The sequence below is a fragment of the Macaca mulatta genome, chromosome 4 (genome assembly GCF_049350105.2).
Source record: "Macaca mulatta isolate MMU2019108-1 chromosome 4, T2T-MMU8v2.0, whole genome shotgun sequence".
Taxonomy (NCBI): Eukaryota; Metazoa; Chordata; class Mammalia; order Primates; family Cercopithecidae; genus Macaca; species Macaca mulatta.
Genome location: NC_133409.1, coordinates 3,217,411 through 3,241,149, shown reverse-complemented (window position 1 = coordinate 3,241,149; position 23,739 = coordinate 3,217,411).

Sequence of the window (23,739 nt, the reverse complement as noted above, 5' to 3'; positions counted from 1 at the left end):
TAAGAAAACAATCCCAGCTGCAATAGCAAAAATTAAAAATATTTTGAACTATATTTAACCAAGAAGGTGAAAGTTTTGTACACTGAAACTATAAAACACTGATTAAAAAAAATTGAAGTTGGAAGTCAATGAGGAATCTATAGATTTAATGCAATGTTTATCAAAAGCCCAATTATGTGTTTTCACAAAAATATAAAAAAGGAATCTTAAAATTCCTATGGAACTACAAAAAAATCCCACATAGCTAAAGTTGAATCCGAGCAAGAACAAAACTGGAGTCATCACACTGCCTGATTTCAGCATGGTACTGGCATTAAAACAGATGCATTGACCAATGGAGCGATGTAGGGAGCCCAGAAATAAATCCACATTTTTATGGTCAGTAGATCTTTGAGAAATTGCTAAGACTACACAATGGAGGAGAAATGATAGTTTCCTCAATAAATAGTGTTGGGCAACTGGATGTCCATGGCAGGAGAGTAGGAGTGGACGCCAATCTCACACTAGACACAAAATTAGCTTAAAGTGTATCAGTGACTTAAATGCAAGACCTGCCAATGTAAAACTCCTAGAAAAAACAAGGGAGAAAGCTTCATGACATTAGTCTGGGCAGAGTCTTTGAATATGACCCCAAAAGATAGGCAACAAAGAAAAAAAAAGACAAATGGAATTGCATCCAAATTAAAAGCTTCTTCACAACAAAGGGAACAAGTAAAGACTGAAAGACAGCCTATGGAGTGGGAGATATTTGAAGCCATACAGCTGATAGGGGGTTCATATCCAAAATAGACAAGGAATTCAATCTACTTAATAGCAAGAACACCACCCAATTAATAAGTGAGCAAATAATCTGAATTATCATTGATTTTATGTGTTTTCAATGCCTAGCATTTACTAATAATCTGTGATGCAGGAATAGAGCCACACCCTCAAATTTACGCTTTTATGAATTACCTGAGGGAAGTTTTGGTCAACTGTCAACTCAAGGATCGGACTATGATTAGAGATTACTCAGTATTCTTCCTGCCTTTCACCTCCCACCGCCCCAGTTCCCCCTGAATACCATGCACACCCACGTGTCTTCTCAAAACTGTGGATTTTGTCTTGCCAGCCCTACTGAGGTATTTCACTGGCTTTGTGTTGTTTTTGTGAGACATAAACCTTCACAGTGGGTGTGGGTGTGGCACTCTCGCACTGACTTTCTTTGCATTCGCCCTGACCTGGCCTGGTGCAGCGCTGTCTCCTGTCTCCACTCCCCATCCTCCAAGGAGGCCCAGGCTTCATGGGAAGCGTGCCCTAAATACCGCTTTCCCTTCTCTGGGACCCTAGCCCTGCTGTCTTCGTCTCCCTCTGTACCTACGGAAAAGGACTCTGCAATTTCAACAGTCCTTTCTAGAGGCTGAGTTTGGGCACCTTGATTAGACTGTGAACTTGTAGGTGTCAGGGGTCACACATCTTTCTTTTCTGTCGCCTTCCTGCCAGTCGGTTTCTGCAACCAACATACGTGGTTCATTGCCGCGAGTCAGCCTGTGGACTGGGAAGGTGGGACATGGCACACGGGGACAGCACTGCACTTCCCAAACCACAGAAGGAAATCAGCATTTTGGAAGAACAAGTGAGTGGATGAATGAATGCGGTTGAAATGGCTGAGAAGACAGTCGCATGGGAGGGAGGACAAATTCTTCTGGTTGTGGGGGAGGTGATTCGGGATAAGGAAAACTTCGTGGAAGAATTGACATCTGTTCTGGGATGAGATTTTGATGTTTGGAGACATTGCAGAACATTTCATGAACAAGGAATAAAATGCATGGTTTTCTGAGAAAAAAGTAAATAATCTGGGCCGGGTGCAGCAGCTCACGCTTGTCATCCTAGCACTCTGGGAGGCCAAGGCAGGAGGATCGCTTGAGCCCAGGAGTTCAAGACCAGCCAAGGGAACATAGGGAGACTCCCATCTCTACAAAATAAAAATAAAAATTAGCTCACGCCTGTGGTCCCAGCTACTCCGTAGGCTGAGGTGGGAGGATCACTTGAGCCCAGGAGGCCAAGGCTGCAGAGAGCTGTGACTGTGCCCCTCACTTCAGCTATAAACGGACAGCTGAGTTTCTAATAAAGCTGAATTCATCACAGCAATATGTTTCAATGAGATGAAAGAGACTAGCTTTAGAGAGTTTATCAAAGTAACTTCCCACAAGTATTTTAATAATAAATATTCTAAGTAGCTTTAAGCTGCATTTATGCACAGTGAAATCATAATTGTGTTGATTTTAAAAAAGAACCAAAAAGTCCCCTGAAAGCTTCTGTTGTCTTTCATTCTGCATACCCAAGTGCCTGGGACTCCTCTGCTATTTTTGACCTTGACCTTGCAAGTTTACTGCAGAAGAATTCACAAATTCCAGCGGTAAACAAAAGAAGAAAAGAACCAGATGGCACCAGATAGCCGTTCTCTCAAGAAAGGAGCTCTGCGAACCCTGTCTTTTGCACTTCAGCTTTCCAACACGGTGGAGTTTGTACATTATAATTATTTCCATCAAACCAGGATGCTTTCAAAAATGGAAAAAGGATTGTTACTCTGGGACCACAGGCCTCAGTCAGGAGTTTCCCAGGCAAATGTGGACGAATATCAAGTGCCAGTCATGTTCTCTAATTAATTAATCATGCTTTGCTGAATTTGAGTGATGGAAACTTGTATCATATAAGAAATACCGGTACTCGACTGTGAATAAAGCGTTGTCTTCAGGAGGTGAAATCCATGAGGTTAGGAGTAAGTTAAATTGTGAAGGCCTGTGGATACTATTATATGAGCATATTAATCTTTTAAATAATTAATTTACTGATAATCTGATAGATAATTTGCATGATCTTATTTGGATCTTCTGCTTAGGCATTATTATACTGGTCGTGTAAGCAAGGAAACATTCAGAAAGGTGGGGTATCTTCCCTGAGATCACAGCGCTAGTGCTGGTGGAGAAACGGGACGGAAGCCAGGTCTCTCTGATCCCAGCTGTAGTCATCCCCCGTGCTGTTACATAGTGGTCTGCAGGTGTGTAATTTATTTTATTAGAAGCAGGGAGCCTTTCAAGTTATCAAATCTGGTGATCACGCTGACACTTCTGTCTTGAAAGAATAATTCTGGCTAACAAGTAAAAGATGGACTAATGGGAGAGGACCTAGAGGCAGGAAAACAAGCTGCTGAATTATCACACTGAGAGTTTGAAATGGAGCAGGTGCAGTAGAAATAGAACAGCAAGATGTGTAGAGGACGGAAAGGCAGAAGGAAGCAGAGGGAAGAAACAGAGCTTCTCAGTGTAATTGGCTGTGTATGTGGTAATAATAGAACAGTAGAAAGAAATAGACAGTAGAAAGAAATAGAACAGAAGTAGAAGTAGTAGAAAGAAATAGAAGTAGTAGAAAGAAATAGAACAGTAGAAAGAAATAGAAGTGAGGTGAGCTCTAAATTAGATACACATTAATCATGTTCATACTGGCAGGAGTCTGAGCTACGGTGCAGACGAGACACTGTGCCCGTCCAGTGCACTGCACCGTTATTTACAGGTAACTAGAAAAGTCTTAGTTTATTTAATGTTTAAATATTTCCTTTTGTTCATTGGATTATTTGACATTATTCTTTTTGACATCTTGATGTGTTAGTAACCTGACATTGTATATTAGGATCATTTGCAATAGCTTAATGGAGAATCAAGTGTTTCTCACATTTTTGGAACTTTGTTAAGATATACCATAAAGTGCACCATTTCAGGTGGTCAGTTTCAGGGATGTTTTAGTTCATTCACAGATTTACACTTTCAGCACCCCAGTAAGAAGCCTCACGCCCCTTAGGGTCTGCCATGGCTGCTCTCCCCACCCACCCCAGGCCCAGCAGCCAATGATCTGTTCCATGTCTCTCTGGATTCGTCTTCTCTGAGCATTCCACACACAGCCCTGCAGCGTGAGACTTTTTTTATTTTTTGAGACAGAATCTCACTCTTGTCACCCAGGTTGGAATGTAGTGGTTGCAATTGTGCAATCTCAGCTCAGCTCACTGCAACCTCCACCTCCCAGGTTCAAGTGATTCTTCTGCCTCAGCTTCCCGAGTAGCTGGGACTACAGGCGCCCGCCACCACGCCTGGATAATTTTTTGGTATTTTTAGTAGAGACGGGGTTTCACCGTGTTAGCTGGGGTGGTCTCGATCTCCTGACCTCACGATCTGCCCACCTTGGCCTCCCAATGTGCTGGGATTTTACAGGCATGAGCTACCGCACCCGACCAAGACTTTTGTGACTCAACATCATCTTTCGAGTCTCGTCCCCACAGTCGCATACAGCAGAGCCTTCTATTTTATTGGTGGATAACATTCTATGGTAAGGATATACCATGTTTTTTACCCTTTTATCAACTGATGGACATTGGGCCATTTTGCCTGTTATGAGTAATGGTGCTACGAACCTCCGTGCACAAGATTTTTCAGAACGTGTGCACTCAGTTCTCTCAGATACACACGCAGGCGTGAAAGTGCTAGTCAACTTTGTGTTCGGCCGTTGGAGGAGCTGCTCAACTGTTTTCCCACAAGGCTGTAACATTTTACATTCATCCAAATGAAGTGCAAGTTTCCAAATTCTCTGCCTCCTCACCGGTGCCTGCTGTTGTCTGACTTTTTAATATTGTCCGTCCTGGCATGTGTAAAAGGGTATTTCATTGTATTTCGGTTTGTATTTGCCCAGGACAGTGACACAGCACATCTTCCAATGTGCTTATTAAGCATTTGTGTATTTTCTTTGGAGAAATGTTCATTCAAATCATTTGCCTATTTTTGAGATTCGTTTTTTCTTTTAATTGAGTTTAAATTGAGTTATCTTTATGTGTTCTAGATAAAAGTATTTTACTGGTGTGATTTGCAAATATTTTGTCCCATTCTGTGGATAGATACTGTCTGTTTACTTTTTTGATGGTGTCCCTTGAAGCACAAAGTTTCTGAATTTTACTAAAATCCAAATGATCTATTTATTGTCACTGTGCTTCAGTGCCGTATCTGAGAAACCATTGTCTAACTCCAGATTATGAAGGTTTACTCATGTGTTTTCTCCTGTGAGTTTTCCAGCTTCAGCGCTTACGTTTAGGTCTATGATCCACTCTTGGTTACTTTTTGGTGCATGATGAGGTAGGGATACCCCTTCATTCTTCTGCACTGGGAGTCGGGTTGTCCCAGCACACTTTGTGAGAAAAGACGATTCCTCCCTCATTGAATTGTATTGACCCCTTGTTGAAAATCATCACACATATGAGGATTTATTTCTGGACTGTCAAGAATATTCCATTCATGTTGTTCCATGGGTGTCTGAGTGTCTGTTAGTTCTTCTTCATTCTTTTCTTCTTTCTGCTCCTCAAATGAGATCCTCTGTGTTGACTTACCTGCCAGTTCTCCAGTTTTTTCTTCTCCTGACTCAGCTCTGTTGTTAAGACCCTCTAGGGATGTTTTATTTCACCTCTCACACTTTTCAACTCACTCCGGGACTTCTATTTGATTCTTTTAAAATAGTTTCTATTTATTAATGTTCTCTTTTTGGAAACATATCATTGTCATCTTTTAAAAATTCTTTAGACAGGGTTTCTTTTGGTGCTTGTACACATTTATAATAACTGCTGTAAAACCTGTGCCTATTTAGTCTAAAATCTGGGCGCATTTAGGAACATTTTCTGTTGGCTGCTTTTTATCCTCTGTGTGTGGCATACTCTCCTGTTTATTTACATATCTTGTAACTTTTTATTGAAAACTGAACATTTCAGATAATAATATATTGAGGCGATTCTAGTATCGGATTTCTCTGCACCCCCCTAAACGTTTCTTGCTGTTGCAGAGTTTGGTTGTGTTGTTAGATTTGTTTTCATTTCCTTTGTGGCTAGTTGTCTGTTTAGTGACTTGGCCTGACTCCTTCTGCTGAGCCCTAACCCCTGCCACGGGTGTCCAACTTTTGGGCTTCCCTGAGCCACACATAAAATACACGCACACTAACCACAGCTGATGAGCTTAAAAAATGGTTTGTGCATGATTTTCGTGGTATCCACCACCACAAATAAGCAAACAAGTCCTTGTATTCAGAGGATTGGACATCCGTGCCTACAGCATGTGGACACTGAGCTCCCAGCCTTTTGTTAAAGCTTTTCATTTCATTTTTAAGCTTGGCTTTCTAAGATTTATATCTAGGCCAGTGTAATTTAGTGATCAATCAATGAAGGGTCGGTTTTCCGGCGTGACCTCCCTGTACATTTGGGCCATCTCTGAGAGAAGGTTTCGCCTTCCATTGTCAAGCAATTTATGAGACAGCCTTTGCTTTTACCTTTTGCTTGCACAGGGCCTCGAGGTCAGCCAGGGGTGAGGGGCTCCTGCCTCCTTCCTCCCCAGAGCTGTCCGAGGAGTGCCCGTAGTCCAGCACACACGCTTAGCCTTGCAGGCACCCAGCTCTCCTATGTTCATCCAGGTATCCAGGATTTCCCTTTAAATTTCTGGGCAGCTTAAATTTCTGTTCTCAGTTTGCCCCAACTGATGTCTATTTCTATTGTTTTGGTAATGCTTTTAGGTTCTCCATTCTGTCCTCCCAACCCCAGACACCCCCAACTGAGCTAAGAGTCAAGTGTAATAGCCCCACACTGAATATAGAGATTTCCCTGGGAGCTGCAAGTTCCTGTGAAATACTGACTATGTTCTGGGAATGTTGTTTTTAATGGAATATTGAAATTGGTAAAATTTCTTTGCCAGCTTTTGGCTACCACACATGAGCTAAGGAGGATGGAAAAATGAATGTAGCCCCCAATTAAAGTTCTATAACACGAAAGGGGTCCCGATCCAGATTTTGGATCTCACGCAAGAAGGAATTCCGGGTGAGTCCACAGTGCAGAGTAAAAAAGGATGAGTTCATGTCCTTTGTAGGGACATGGATGAAGCTGGAAACCATCATTCTCAGCAAACTAACACAGGAACAGAAAACCAAACACTGCATGTTCTCACTCATAAGTGGGAGTTGAACGATGAGAACACATGGATACAGGGAGGGGAACATCACACACTGGGGCCTGTCATGAGGTGGGAGCTGGGGAGCCACAGCAGTAGGAGAAATATCTAATGTAGATAACAGGTTGATGGGTGTAGCAAACCACCATGGCATGTGTATACCTATGTAACAAACCTGCACGTTCTGCACATGCATCCTGGAACTTAAAGTATAATAGTAATAATAATAATAATAATAAAGCAAGTTTATGAAGAAAGTAAAGGAATAAAAGAATGGCTGCTCCATAGACACAGCAGCCCCAAGGGCTGCTCGTTGCCCATTTTTATGGCTATTTCTTGATGATATGTTAAACAAGGGATGGATTATTCGTATCTCCTCTTTTTAGACCATATAGGGTAATGTTCCGACATTGTCATGGTGCTTGTAAACTGTCATGGCGCTGCTGGGAGTGTAGCAGTGAGGTCAGCCAGAGGTCACTCTTGTTGCCATCTTGGTTTTGGTGGATTTTGGCCTGCTCCTTTACTGCACCCTGTTTTATCAGCAAGGTCTTTAGGACCTCTATTTTGTGCTGACCTCCTGTCTCATTCTGTGACTGAGAATGCCTTCACCATCTGGGAATGCCGCCCAGGAGGTCGCAGCCTGGTTTTACCCAGGTCCTGTTTAAGACGGAGTTGCTCTGGTTCACACGCCTCTGGCAGTGCCACCTATCTATTTCACCAGACTAGACTCCAGGTTGCTTTCGGATAGAAAAGTTTCAGCTCATTCTTTGCTTTGGTGAATTGCCAGAATTCTGAACTGGTTTATTTGAGTTGTTTTGCAAGTATTTTCACTGTTTTAGTTGGAAAGCAAGCTCACTGAGGCCTTGCGTTCCAGAAGCCGGTCTCTTCCAATGGTATTTGGCGATTGCTAGTCTAGACATAACAATTAGAAAAGAAGCCCAACCTGGTGCATTAAAAAAAAATACTCAGTGCATTCTAGGAAACTTCTGGGAATGTTATATTATTTAAAATTTACTTTATATTATGCTGTAAACTGCAAAGAACATTATTTCCCTATGGTTTTGGGTGCATTGTCGTTAATATATATGGAACAAAATAATCTGAAGGTATTCTAATATACATATATATTGTTACTCATACACTATCATACTGAAAATAGTAAATGAGGTACACTCGTTTTACATACCTGATTATTGTTATTACTTTTTAAAATAACCTCTTTGAGTTATTATTCACAAATTGAAAAGGGAGCATTATAAAAATCCTCAGAATTCTCTGGAATGGCTGAGTTAGGGTGCTGCAAGCGTCCACACTCTGGACTCACAGGACTTAATGGAAATCAGAGCAATTAACACAAAGACATAAAATGAAAATATCGATTAAGTGTAGCAGGGAAAAAAACTAACAGTGCATATTGTGGCTTGAACGGTGAAGTCTTCGCTGCAGCAGATGTTTACCGACCTAACGTTATCCTCTCCGTTTTCCCAAGTGATGTACTTGTAGCTTCCCATGAAATAAAAAGCACTTGGGAAAAGTTAGATGGTCGGGCTATGTGAATTACTAAGTTTGGAGCAACCAGGAACTCATAGACTTCTTCTGGGACAATCATTCAAATTAAACTTATATGGGTTAGAATAGTTACAGAAAATCTCAGTGTATCCATTATTGACATTTTTTGTAAAAAACCTTGAAACAAATAGAGTTTACACATTAATACTTTACACATTATTTTCAGATTTTTTAAATATTGAATCAAAATATTCAACCTTCTTATGTCTTTTGTGTAACCTCGGAAAACTTGCCTGGACCCCGCAGGGAGAGCCCGGAACTGTGCTTCATGTTCCCTGACTTTGTGCTGCCTCTTCAGCTGCAGACAGGTCACAGAATTTTGGTGTAAGTAATTCCTTTGGCACTTAATCATGCATTGGTAGACTTATATTGAAATATTTTATTGCTGTTTAACTTCCCATATGTTTTCTTTTCTTTTTATTGTCACTCTCAACTATACTGTGAGTACTTTAAAGACAGAAAACAATATTATCCTCTAAAAAATAGTTTTATACTGGCCAGGACTTTGCCTTCTAATTAGTATAATGGCATTTATACATTTTATTAAGTAAAACTTATGCAACTTTCTAAGCAGTATCACCCTTAAAAAAATAAAGTTAATCTGAGGTCCCTGAAGGCTGGAAGAAAAAGAGAATGAACTGAGGTAAAGCACAAAATGACTGCTTTCCCTGAGTATCATTACTAAGGCCATTTCTCTTCTGTTGGTGGAGGTGTAGGATCTTCTGCTTCAGATACTTTAGCATTCCTTTCCATGTAGCATTTTTACATAATTGATTCTACATTTTGAAGTGATTTATGTGCATTTAAATGTTAAAATTGAATTATGAATTTTATTTCTTAGCTAGTGACGTTTTAATGCTTCATTTTTTAATTCAGTAAAATGTTTAGGATTTAACACCTAAAGTGGGTTTCATTCTTGTGTTGTTTTGTTTTAAGGTTCATTATTTCCCTGTAAGGAAAAATGTAGTTTACATTTCACTTTGGTGGTTACAAAGCAAAAGCATGCCTCAAAACCATAAGTAAATTAACAGTAAGAAATCCAAAACAACCCAGCAAGGATTGTAAAGGCATTGCAAAAGTGTAGGGAAAATAAGTGTAACGACAACATGATGGGCATTTCTAGATGAAACATATTATAGGACTTTCTTTTAATATATTCCCTAGGGAAAAACATAATTTTTAAACTTTGTTCTCCATTTTGTATGTATATAATATTAGCTGAATGTACAAATATGTTGTTTAAGTATCTTAGAAACTTAAGAATATGGCAAATAAAACTATTTTTTGGGTTGGAGTTTCCTCAAGCCATTCTTATTTATTGAGTCAGTTGCCCTGGAAAATTTTAGCTCATGTGACTAAACGTGATTCACTGCCCTATTCTTTATGCATCTCAGTAAGTTCCAACTGCAGAATGGTGAAATTTTGAAGTGGAAAGGACCTTGGTCATAAATTAGTTCAATCTCTATAGATGGTTAAAAGGCACAATTAGGTAAGTAAGAACTACCATTTATTAAGGACCCAGTAGGCATTTGGTGTTTTGCATGCATTATTTCTCATGTTTATACAAACCCAAAAAGATACTCTCCCTCTTTTTTGAAAGAAGACATTAAGATGTAGAAAAGTTATTTGCCCTAGCAAAAACCGGTGGCACAGATTCGAGTCCAGGTTAGCCTGTCTCCAGTTCATCCTCCTGTTCTTCAGTCCTTGTTGCTTTCTCTTGAGATTAGATTCTAGATTCTTGGATTCCTCCTCCAATGCTTTTCCCATCTAGCACTATTTCTGATAACACAAAAGGATTTGGAAATATATTGTTTCAATATCCCTAATATATAATAGGGATCTATTGCATTTCTGAAATAATGTTAGTTCTATTAAATTTTTAATTAAATTTAATAGAAATTTCTTTTAAATTTTTTATTAAAATTTTTTTATTAAATTTTTTTCAGCTCCTTGCTCATTACTTTAAAACTGTTTTTCCTTTGTCTTCCAACACATCAACAAAAGGACTTATCCAGGATGGTTGAAAAAAATCACTCAACAAAAGAATAAGAAGACAGAACAACCAACAAAGAAGAGAAATATTTAAACAAATGATTTAGGAGAGAAGATATATAAAAGGAAAATAAGCGTATGAAATCAACAGCATTATTCACCAGGAAAATGCAAATATGAAAGCACAGTGAGATATCACTTCAAACCAACCACAAAGTGGTTGGTAAAAACCCTGACAATTCTAAGTGTTGGTGTAGTTATAATGAGCAACTAAAATTTTCATTCATTCCTAGTAAGAATGCAAATTAGTGCAAACACTTTGGAAATTATGCTGGTAGTTTATTACAAAGTGAAAAATACACCTACAATATGACCCAGCAATGGCATTCCTACATCTTTAATCAATAGAAATGAAAGCAAGATCCATCCAAAGATGTATGTAGAAATGCCCACATCAGCTTTATTGATATGAGTTAAATTGGAAACAGCCCAATGCCCACCAACAGTTAAATGGATAAATAAATTGTATGAGATTCAAAGAATGGAATACTAGTCAAAAGAATGAACAATATATTGATACATTGAACAACCTCAATACTTTTGGAAATCATAATAATGACCAAAAGAAGCAAGATGGAATGAAGACACACCCATAACATTTGACTTACGTAATACTCAAAGAAGGTCAACTCCAATCTGTTGTGACATAAATAATATTAGTGGTTTCCTGGGCCAAGAAAATAGAATGGGGATTGACTGTGAAGAGGCAGAGGGGAAATTCTTATTTCTGAGGCAATGGAAATTTTTTCTATCTTAATTGTGATGGAGGTTACATATACGCATCATTTGTCAAGACATGTCAAACTCTATTTAAAATGAAAGCATTTTATTGTATGCACATTCTCCCTCAGTAATGTTGATCTAAAAACAATATGGAAAGACGAGATAATGCCCATGTTGCAATACTGTTGTGAGAAGTCAAGTAGGTGGCCCTATGTGAAAATACCTACCATCTTGCAGCTATTTAGTAACTAGCCACAATGATTACTCTTGCTCTGTTCTTCATTCTTTCTCTTGTTAGATGTTGTGTCCATTTCAACCTAGCTGGTGATATAATCTTGAGCAAGACTTTAGTTACTCCAGTGAGATATGACTTGCTGTGATCCAGTTCCATCTACATGTGGAAGCTTGGGCTTTTCCTTCCAACCACCACCCACTTGGTTTCAAGATCTCCAGCATCTTCGGAGGGCAAAGCACACTAACAGCATAAGATGTAGAAAAAGATTGAATAACCAGATGGAACTGTGTAAAGTCATTTTATAATATACAAACTGGAGGAAACAATTCTTGAAATAAATTGAGCCATTGTTACTGACATGGTTGAAATTTTAACTGAATGAAAGATAATTTGTTAGAGTCAATGGTTCATCCATGAAATTGGCATCTTTCTATGCCCGTATGCACGTGTTCTCTAACTTGGTACTCCCTTAACATTTTATTTGCAAATAATTTTGAAGTTTATTAGGCTCTTTGACAAACACTACATCTTGAAATAATCATTTCATTGCCAAATTTTGGATGACTGCTTCTTTCTCATTCTATACATTTTTCTCTCTTAGTTTAGCTGACTGACATTGTTTCTCTTCAATAGTCTTTTTTATGATGTTGACTGTGGAATTAACAGTAATGAAATTACATAAGCACTGACAAATTATACTTAAATCATAACATTTTAATATGTGGAGAGATGGATTCTGCTTGGCATTTTGTTTTCTATTTTCACAAGTTAAATGCTGAATTAAAAAATGAGAATAGAATTTTGACAGCAGGTCTCATTCAAAAATTTCTGATTTTTCTACTTGGTGGTTATGTTTTTATCTGGCAGCTAGAACAAATCTATTGAACTTACACAAAGAGATGAAGACTACATAGTCTTTCTTTTTTCTCTGTCATCGGTAAACTGTCAGTCGGCAAAAAGTACTTCTGTTATTTTATGGAAGTAATAATTACTGATTTGGTCACTGAAAAATCAACTCTATCCATCATAAATAGCTAATGGGAACAGGTATGCGATTTAAGTCATTTGCACTTGTGTGTGTTTGTAACAACTTATGTATAAAATGTTCCTACTAGAGTTCAAAAATGATATTATTTTAATGTGAAATTGGCTAGTGAAGTTCTAGAGAATTAATATTTACATTTTGACAACCAAATTCCTTATGTACTTTACATGTGTTTACTTAAAAGCATTACAAAATAGAATTTGCCCTTCTTATGCTTTTTAAATTGAAGGCATGAAAATAATTTGGTCCCTTTCATGGAGATTTGGCATGAATCTGAATCCTTATTCTTGTGCTGTGCTGCACCCACATTCTGCTCCCATTTGCTCTTCACGTTTTCAGATCCCTGTTCCTGTCTCTTCACTTGAATTAACTGTAGAGAGTGAGACAGTCTCCAAAACCTTCCCACCACCCTGTTATTCTGTTGCTTTTCTGTTTCTGTGATTTGAGAAGTCCTCGAACTAAGCTACGTGCTGAGTCTATGTTACACAACTGTGTGTGGGATGAACTCTCATCAAGACCTCCCGTGGGCCTGGAGGTGGCAAGCGGACTCAGTGTTGTGCCAACTCAAGGGTGCCCAGGTGTTTCCCATCGTTCAGGGCTGGATCTCTGCTGGAAGAGTTGAAGTGATGGGAAAGCTGGCTTCCAGAAGAAGAAGAAATTCTAGTGTCACACCATCCGTATTCTCCTTGTTTCTTCTAATCGCTCACTGTCCCAGCTCCATGACAAGGTTTGTGACACCAGTGTTTGCTTTAATGTGGAATAACATGAAATACTTAAAATAGCAAACCTTACGTTATTCTGGCTTACATTACAGTTTCATGTGGCTTTATATTTATTCTTATTTAATTTATTTGATCATAAATTATCAATTAATTTTAACATTCTAAATTTCTCTTTCTCCATCCTTCGTTAAATAATTACTGAACAAGTAAAGGATATAGAAATGTAATGGATGGTTTACTACTTTATAGATATTTCTTTACTCTGAGTTCCTCGTTTATTTTGCCAGTTTGATTTTAACACATTGAGGTTTTCTCAAGGAATATAACTTCAATTCTAAATGCTTTCTGTAATATTAGGTAGCAGAAATAAAGACCTATTTTTATGTGTGTGTGTGTGTGTATGTATGTGTGTGTGTGTCGCACCTGTTTGGCCTTTCCTATATTTATTTTAGGGAATTTTCTTTCTTCTGACTTTTATTGTCTTTGCCGACTTCTTCTTTTCAGGTTAATATAATGTATAAAATGCAGAGTAACCAAGTTCAAGTGTATATAACAATTTATTGTATCATTAAAAAGGGCAATAATCTACAATTGATAATAAATGAATGGTTTGAGATGATAATAGAGTTAGAGCTCTAGCTCACGCCAACACTAAAATAACCATATGAGATAAAATAACGTTTTCTTTTTCCGGCAAAGCAATAAAACCTGATTGATCCTACCACTAAAAAAAAAAACAAAACTAAAATTACTGGAATACACACACACATACACACACATACATATCTATACTGACATATGCATATGCACATATATGTGTGGAGACATAAGTGTGTGTATGTGTGTGTGTGTGTGTATAGATGTAGGATATATATAGAGAGATTATAGGGACCAAGAGAGGATACGGGTAGAAGGATTAGAAAGCTGTTATGATGTAGGTGGGAAGTGATGGACACAAATCAAATGGAGGCTTTACTGTGAGCACTTAAATGGTTTTCAAAGAACCTACAGAGAAAGTGTGATAAAAGTTCTGAGATGCAAAAAGAAATTAAGCAAATAATATGATAAATATGTAAATACATCTAGTCAAACAATATAAATAATATTTTAGGGGGCCAAAAAAGGTAGAACCAATAGACCCAAAATTAGCTTGTAATTTGGGAGATGGGATAATGTAAGTTTGTTGAGAAATTTTAGTTCTGGAACCTTGCTAAATAGAATGTAGGAGTTTAAGTGCTGATGTATTAAATTTTGCAGTGGTTGATTTTGAGTACCAGTCTGACTGGATTAAGGGATGCCCTGATAGCTGGTAAAGTGTTAACTTTCCTCAGTGCATCAGCAGACTCTGAGCCGGTCATCCTCCCCCTGCAAGGGAAACTCAGGTGAACTGGCCCTTGATTGGAAAGACTGGGCTGCCCCAGGTGTGCCTGTGAGGGTATTTCTGGAGACTGGTGTGTGAGTTGGGGGACTGAGTGGGGAATACCCTCCCCAATGTGGGTGTGCACCATCAAATAGGGTGGGAGTCTAGATGGAAGACAAAGGCAGAGTGAGGCCGCATTTTTGCTCTCTCACTTCTGGGACACCCTTCTCTTGCCCTTGCAAACCAGAATTCCAAGCTCTCTGGCTTTTGGAATCTGAGACTCACACAAGCAGTGGCCAGGCTCTTCAGACGTGGACTGAGAGTTACATCATCGCTTCCTTGGTCCTAAGGCTTGGATTGAGCCAAGAGCCTGGCGTTCCTAGTTCCTCAGCTTGCAGATAAACCTACAGCCTATTGTGGGTCTCAGCCTTCAAAATCAAGGGAGCCAATTCCCACAATAAACCTCTTCTCTCTGGAGAATTCTGACTAAAATCTTAAGATCTATAATACAACCACAGAAATAATAAAAATCAGTATATTGCTTCTAAACTATTAGAGAAAAAAGTAAATTTAAAAACATGAAACGGGCAATAAAAGAGAAAACAGATATGGGAAAGGGGACAAATAAAAATATTAAATAATACAGAAATAACTCAAATATATCAGTAATTACAATAAATGCAAATGCATTAAACTTTACATTTAAAAGACAAAGGTTTTGACACTGGATATTTTTAAAAATCCGTATGAAATCATCTTAAAATACATGATGTTTTAGACAAATTTAACAGGAAATTGGCCTTCAGATAGAACTATATAAGAAGGAAGTTACTGGGCAGTGCTGTTATGAACAGCATCTGTAAGAGAATAAGGGAAGCAAGACTGGGCAAAGAAAGAAGTCAACATGTGATGCAGTTGCAAGTGAGGCATCAGCTGGTCCCACTGGCTGTCTGAGATGGATCCTCAGAATTGCCCTAACTTGAGAAAGGGGGCTGTGACTTACACTCTTATATTGCCCAGTTTCGAATAGGGACTGCTTCCTGGATAGGAGTGTGGCTTTGGCAAGCCAACTCTCTTTGTCAGAGGGAAATTTCTTAGGAAAGACTTAGCATAAAGCTGTAATTTTTAAAAAAAGAAGACAACATCGAAGCAGTACCTAGGGACTAATATACAAAAAGTGTGCGAAAGTTTTATGCAGGAAATTATTACAGCGAAGTATTGATATAGGACAAGTAAAATCAACTAATGCAAAACAAGAAAAGCTTCAGAAACAGACTCAGGGCATTATGGAAGTATTATTTTAGACACAATTAACTTTGCAGATCAGTGGGGGAAAGGATGAACTTCAACGAAGAGCAGTGAGACACTTGGTTAGCCCCAGGAAAAAACACAGTGAAATTCTATCCTTCCTTTGAACTATACACAATAATTAAGACAATCAAAGTGAAAGAATACACTATTAGAACATAATTTGGAATTTATATTTATGGCCTCAGAAAAGGGAATGGCTTATTAAATAGGACATAAAGAAACACAGAGAAAAGATTGATATACGCAGCTACAATGAAATTCGTAACTTCCGTTCACTAAAAGACACCATAAAGACAGTGAAATAAACAAGGCGCAAAAGGAGATAAAGTATTTGCTACACATGTAACTGACAGAGATTGGAATCATAATACATAAGTTAGTCCTACAAAAAGCCAAAGACAAGCTCATACAAAATGTGCATAAAATTTGAATACAAACTTAAAGGCAAAAATGGATAATCCAATAAGGATATGAAAATATTTGCCAATTGAAATCATAGAAATAAAAACAAAAACCACAATGAGATACTACTTAATGTCCATCAGACTGCCAAAATGTGCAATGTCTGACAATACTGGGAGTTATAAAGGATGTGGAACAAGAAAACACTTGTGTGCTGTGGGCGGGAAAATAAATCTGCACACTTGACTAGAGCACAGGGTGGCTGCATCTCCTAATACTCGAGAGGACCTGGATTTTGACGTATGGCTGCATCTCCTAACACTCGAGAGGACCTGGATTTTGACATAGCCATTGCACTCCAAGCTGTGGGACCTAGAGAAACTATTGCACATGAGCGCGAGGTGACAGGTACAATATCACAGAAACAGAGTTTATAAAAATACACAAGGGGAAACAACCAAAATGTGCATCGAGTAGAACGGATGAATTGATTCCCATATATCAGCATAACAGAATACTATCATGCAGTAAAAATTAATGAATTACAGTGACCCAGAGCAACATGAATGAATCTGTGGGACATAATGTTTAGTCAAAAGCAAATTGCCAACAATTACATTGTAATTACGCAGTATGAGTCCATTTACATGCAATTTAAAAATATAAAACACCAAATCATACATTACTAATAATAAGTGGTGCCAATCGTAATCCCTAAAGACAAAATCCTGAATGCCATAACCCAAATGTTGAAATCTTGAAAGATTAAAATTCCTAAAGTCTAAATTCTAAAAGTGGAAAATCCCTAACATTTGATTGAATCTCCAAATCATAATGACAGATTGGAAATTAGGTGTGATCAAGACCTTTAAAAGTAAATTTTAAGGAGTGACCAATAAAGTTTGTTTTTTATGTTCAGTCCAGTGCATTGGGCTGGAAAGTCAACTGAGTGGATTGGCCACGTGATATGGCAATGAGGAAACTTCACTTTAAAAATGTGTCATTTGCCTGCATTGGCATTTCTTCCAGCCAGTCGTCATTTGCCTGAGTTGGCGTTCCTTCCAGCCAGTCATCATTTGCCTGCATTGGCGTTCATTCCAGCCAGTCGTCATTTACCTGCGTTGGCGTTCCTTCCAGCCAGTCATCATTTACCCGTGTTGGCGTTCCTTCCGGCCAATGACACTCCAGGAGCTCTTCATGAATTAAAGCCACGTTTGCCTGCAGAAGCCAGTGAAGTTGCCAACTGGCTCAAAAACAATCATGTTCAGGGTAGGGTGAGAAGATGCTTACACAACGGTGCTGCTGTTCTGTCAGCAGTATTGTTTCCACCAAATCTGTGGCCTGTTGATGAGTGCAGGCATCATGGATGTCCAGGTATCCAAAGCAACGTAAAAGCATGGGACAGAAGATGGGAAAATGTAATAGGGGATTTTCATGTCAGTGCACGTTGAATCACAGGATTTCAAAAAGAGCAGCAGCACAAAGAAAATGAATGTGAACGTATTCTTCGAGGAGAGCCATGTCCTAAAAGCAAAAAGCAGCCACTCATTGCGATGCAAGACTTCAAAATACCGTTCATGGCCCTGAAAGTCAGCCAGATCTAATGGGCTATCTCCATGCAATTGCCCATTGCCCATTCCTGTCATATGCATTTTCGTATGTCAATTTATTTTTAGTTTTTCCATTGTTTTCTATGTTTAGTTTTCTTTTCCCACTATCTTTGGTTGTCAGCATTATTTATTATCATTTACTCCTTCACATCATTTCTAATACTGGAGGTATCCATTGTGTAAAGACTTCTAATTCATATTATGCTATTTTTGCAAATTTGACTCCAAAAAATTCATTACTACAACACTGACTTAGTGTGTAAGGATTGTGCTGTATGGGAAAGCATTGAAACTTCCTTCATAAATAAGGAGAGTCCTTTTTGTACATCTGCATCTGTGACAGATAAACTTTCTGGAGATCTCAGCTCTTTGGGCAGCTGCATGTGAGCTGGTGGTGACCCGTTGGAGTTCTGATCTCAACACACTCGGGTTGTCCCTCATGGTGTTCCAGACGCCTACAGGTGTACAGCTGGGTGCCCACAATCACTAGCCTCGGCGTTATGCATTTACACAGTTCTCTTTTGACCGTTTCTTTATGAGTACACTTTGTTCATACGCCTGCTTATAGCCGTTATACCTGTGGATAAGCAACAGTGCACGATTATAATTTCAAAGGGAGACATTTTGAGTAGTGAATACAAGCAGGTTACAGAGAATAGGGTGCAGTAAGATTCCATTTGATATAAAAATGTAAATATGTGTATGGAAAGGTTGAGAAGGAGAGAAATGAAACAGAAAGAGAGAGAAAGAGAGAAACGGACAGATGAAGACCAGGATAAAGGAGAACTGGAGAGGACTGAAACTATAGTTCTACTCCCAGCAGGGTCTCTGGGTGGTGGAATTGAGAAAACAATTGTCCCCACTAGTTGCTCATTTTGAAATTAGTAATTCACAGATTTTTATCAATTATCTCCTATTAAAAGTTTTCATGGGGCTGGGCGTGGTGGCTCATGCCTGTAATCCCAGCACTTTGGGAGACTGAGGCGGGTGGGTCATTTGAGCTCAGAAGTTTGAGATCAGCCTGACCAACATGGTGGGACTCCGTCTCTACTGAAAATACAAAAATTAGCCGGGCATTGTGCCTCATGTCCGTAATCCCAGCTCCTCAGGAAGCAGAGGCAGGAGAATCACTTGAACCTGAGAAACAGAGGTTGCAGTGAGCCAGGATCACACCACCGCACTCCAGCCTGGGCGACTGAGTGAGACTCTATCTCAAAAAAAAAAAAAAAAAAAAAAAAAAAAAAGTTTTAACAAGGAAAAGAGCATAACAAAGCTGGGTGACCTAGTGAGACTCCATCTCAAAAAGAAAAATAGTTTTAACAAGGAATAGAGCATGACAAAGCAGGGCTAAGTAAGTGAGAACCGTCTCCACTGGAAGCATCGTCAGCAGCAAGTGCTTCTTTAGGAGACAAAGTTCCAGCCAAAGTCAGGGCCAAAGGTAACAGCAGACTCTGCGTACTATGTGATTTTTAAGCTGTTTGTCATCTCTCTCATCTCTCTTTATCCAATAGGAGATACAAGTGATTTTTGTTTGTTTGCTTTTAAATTTTTTTTAAAAAGTAGACATGGAGTTTTGCCATGTTGCTCAGTCTGGTCTTGAACTCCTGGACTTAAGTGATCATCCTGTCTCAGCCTCCAAAAGTGCTGAGATTATAGGCGTGAGGCACTGCGTCTGGCCCCAGAAACAAGTGCTGAGCACAGTGGAATGGCATGCCAAGGTGTGGGGGCCAGAGGAGGTCAGTATCCTCCTGCACAGGTTTAGGGGAAAGTTGCCCAACACACCAAAGGCCACTGCACAAGACAACTGTCTCTTTATGATCCCAGCAACATTATGACTGCAGCTGACCTGCACGGCCATGTGTTATGTTATACATCAGGGCTGGCATGAGCCCTCTGCAGCTGTGTTTAGTCAGGACTAGAGAGCATGGTTTCACTCCAGCACCCAGTTGAGTCTTGTTTGTATCAATACAGATGTGCATGCTGGAGACAGCCCCTACTTTCTTATCAGACTCAGCACCTGGGCACAGATCCAGACATCAGCGCTGTTGGGAACAGCAGGCCAAGCCAGGCACGCAGTGGGGCCTGTGCCTCACTCTAGGTGTCCTGTCGTGCGGTGGAGGGTAGCCTCCAAGCAGACCACCATCCTGGATGCGACCACTGCAGGTCATTTCACACTGGGATCCCTGTGGTCTTGCATTTCCTCTCCCATCTTTGAGCACATGTTAAAAAGTTATCTGTTGGCCAGGCACAGTGGCTCACACCTGTAATCCCAGCACTTTGGGAGGCTGAAGCGGGTGGATCACAAGGTCAAGCATTCAAGACCAGCCTGGCCAACATAGCGAAATCCCGTCTCTACTAAAAAAAAATACAAAAAATTAGCTAGGCATGGTTGTGGGCGCCTATAATCCCAGCTACTCGGGAAGCTGAGGCAGGAGAATCACTTGAACCTGGGAGGTGGAGGTTGCAGTGAGCCAAGATCACGCCACTGCACTCCAGTCTGGACGATAAAGCAAGACTCTGTCTCAAAAAACAAAAAGAAAAGTTCTTCATCTCTCTTGTATTTTCCACTATTGAATAGAGTGTGCTTAGAATGAAAATGACAGTCAGAGAATATGATTTTTATTTCTTGATCCATCAATATTTTACTATGTGTCTGGGATGAAGCACTAATCACCTTAAACTGGTAACTAACTTGTCAAACATCTTTCCTCCAAGAATCCTGCAAAGGTCCTAAAGGTCTTAAAGAGTGAATAAGTAATAGTCTGTAAAATAATTTAAAAGGAAGGCCACAAACCACTTTTTCTGTTTTTCTTTGATTTCATGGAAGAGTCTTCATTCTTTTCTCCTGTCCTCCTATTTGGATACATGTAGCTACCATGAGCCTCCAGACACCCTCCCCCACTTCCGGCACTTGGTTGACAGATTTTCTGGTCTGTGACCCCTGTCAGAGGTCTGAAAATCTTAGCAGTTTATGCAAAGCTGAGAGAGGCTCTGTGCAAGGCAGCTGAGGAGAGCCCTCCAATACGCCAGCATAGGATTTGGAGCTTTGGAAGGTCAGTGAGGCTAAGTCCTTTTCAAGCAAGACAGGCTGAGAAAATACAGGCTCAGGCCCAACGTCCACAAGTCCATGTAGCTCCAGAGAGGAGCTGGAGTTCTGGGACTGGCATTTAGTGGAGGACACCCCAGAGCCCACGAGGAGGGAGCTGGATGGAGAATTCAGCCAGTGCTAGCCACAGCATCACTCAGCCCACAGTGAGCCATGGCTGGGCCTGCCCCGTGAGGCACAGACACCTTGCTTTTTGTTTTGTTTTGCTTTACTTTATTTTTTGAAACAGAGTCTCACTCTATTGCCCAGGCTGGAGTGCAACGGCTCCATCTCAGCTCACTGCAGCCTCTGCTTCCTGGATTCAAGTGGTTCTCCCACCTCAGCCTCCCAAGTAGCTGGGATTACAGGCATCTGCCACAATGCCTGGCTAATTTTTGTATTGTTAGTAGAGATGGGGTTTCACCATGTTGACTAGGCTGGTTTTGAACTGACCTCAGGTGAGCCGCCCACCTTGGCCTCCCAAAGTGCTGGGATTACAGGCATGAGCCACTGTGCCCAGCCCACCCTTGTTTTAAGGGTGGAATTCATACACAGATGAGAGAACAGTGGAAACCAGTGTAATAAACCTCTTTGGCCACACGTTCATTTTCATTCCCTCCTTTTTCCTACAACTGTCTTGATTTTGTTGATGTTGATCTCAGAGGAATTTGGCCCCACTGATTGTTTTAATAATGATTCCATTCCCCTTCCTGGTGACTGTCAGTGAGTGGGTGTTGGAAAGTGACTGTATTTGGACAGGGCCTTTGAAGAGGTGATGAAGTTAAAACAAGGCCACGAGGGTGCCTAATCCAGTCTAACGATGTCCTTCTAAAAAGAGGACGTTTGGACGCACAGAGATACTGGGGATTTATGTGCACAGAGGGATGACTGTGCAAGGACACAGCCAGCAGCCGTGTCTCAAGACAAAGAGGCGGTCCCTGAGAAACCACCCCGCCTGCACCTCGACCTTGGCCCTCCATCCCCGAGAAAGACAAGGACATAGACGTCTGTGGTTACCACCCAGGCTGTTGGTGTTAGGGCAGCTGAGCCGGCTGAGACTAGGGGCCCTGCACCTGGGACCCTGTTCCTGTCCCCCCTCCCTCGTGGTGCCATCTTCTGCCCATTCAAAGAGCCGGAACTAGAATGAAGCTGCCATTTGGGCCACATGAAATAAGGAATTTCCTTTTTATTTCAGCTTGTTTGGGCCAATTTCTTTCTCCCCCTGCTACCTGAAGCTGAAGCATCGTGTTAGTATCATTGACAGGATACGCCTGTAATCCCAGCACTTTAGGAGGCCAAGGTGGGCAGATCACGTGAGGTCAGGAGTTCGAGACCAGCCTGGTCAACATAGTGAAACCCCATCTCTACTAACAATGCAAAAATTAGCTGGGCATGATGGCAGATGCCTGTAATTCCAGCCACTCAGAAGGCTGAGGTGGAAGAATCAGTTGAACCTGGAGGCAGAGGTTGCAGTGAGCCCAGACCGCACCATTGCACCCCAGCTTGAGTAACAGAGGGAGACTCTGTCTCAAAAAACAAAGCAAAACAAAAGAAACAGGACGTTCTCTTAGTATCTCTCTCAGTATCCACTCTTGCTGCTCCCCCACTGGCCGGCCTGTCCTGGTCAAGCCCTGGCCCTGGGCCTGATGCTCCTCTAAGAACCGCAGCTCTCCCCAGTCATAGAGTCCTCATGGCAGCCCCGTGGTCAGCAGAGCCATGGGCCACCCTCACCCCGAGTCCTGCTGGAAGCCACTCGCCAAGCAGCCTCTCTGGTGCCGCCCTCTGTGATAGACAGGACACTATTCCCGGGCCAGGAGCCTCCACGAGGGAACGGTCAGGGGGATGGAGCACGGGGGGTGCCGCGAGCAGGAGGCGGGGATGGAGTGCAGGGGGATCCTGTGTAGGAGGCTGGGACTGAGTGTGGGGGGACCGAGTGCATGAGGCGGGGACAGAGCGCAGGGGGCTTGTGTGCACGAGGCGGAGACGGAGCGTGGGGAGACCATGTGCATGAGGCGGGGACAGAACTCGAGGGGACCACGTGCACGAGGCGGGGACGGAGCGTGGGGGGATCCTGTGTATGAGGCTGGGACGGAGTGTGGGGGGGATCGAGTGCATGAGGTGGGGACGGAGCGTGGGGGGACCGCGTGCATGAGGCAGGCACGGAGCTCGAGGGGACCGCGGGCAGGAGGTGGGGACGGAGCGTGGGGGGATCCTGTGTACGAGGCTGGGACGGAGTGTGGGGGGACCACGTGCACGAGGGCGACGGCTGCTGGGATTTGAAGGAAGCCCTATAGAGCGAGGGAGCAGGGACCCCCTTTCCTGCCAGGGGTGCCAGGGTGGGGAAAGCACAGAACCTTCGTGAGGCCCTGGACTGAGTGAGGGGCGCACAGGAGGCGGGAGCTGCAGCGGTGACCGTGGAGAGGCGGCCCTGGCCACAGCGCAGGGAGGGACAGGGGAGGCCGCCCGGCTGCGGGTTTCCTCCTGGAGGCTCCATGGGCATTTTCCTGAGCTGGAAAACGGACCCGCGCCATCAAGGTGGGGACAGGCCCGGGTTCCCTTCTTTTTTTGAATAAAGACCATGTTTTCCACGCGGCACAAAACATGGCGTGATGACACTTAAC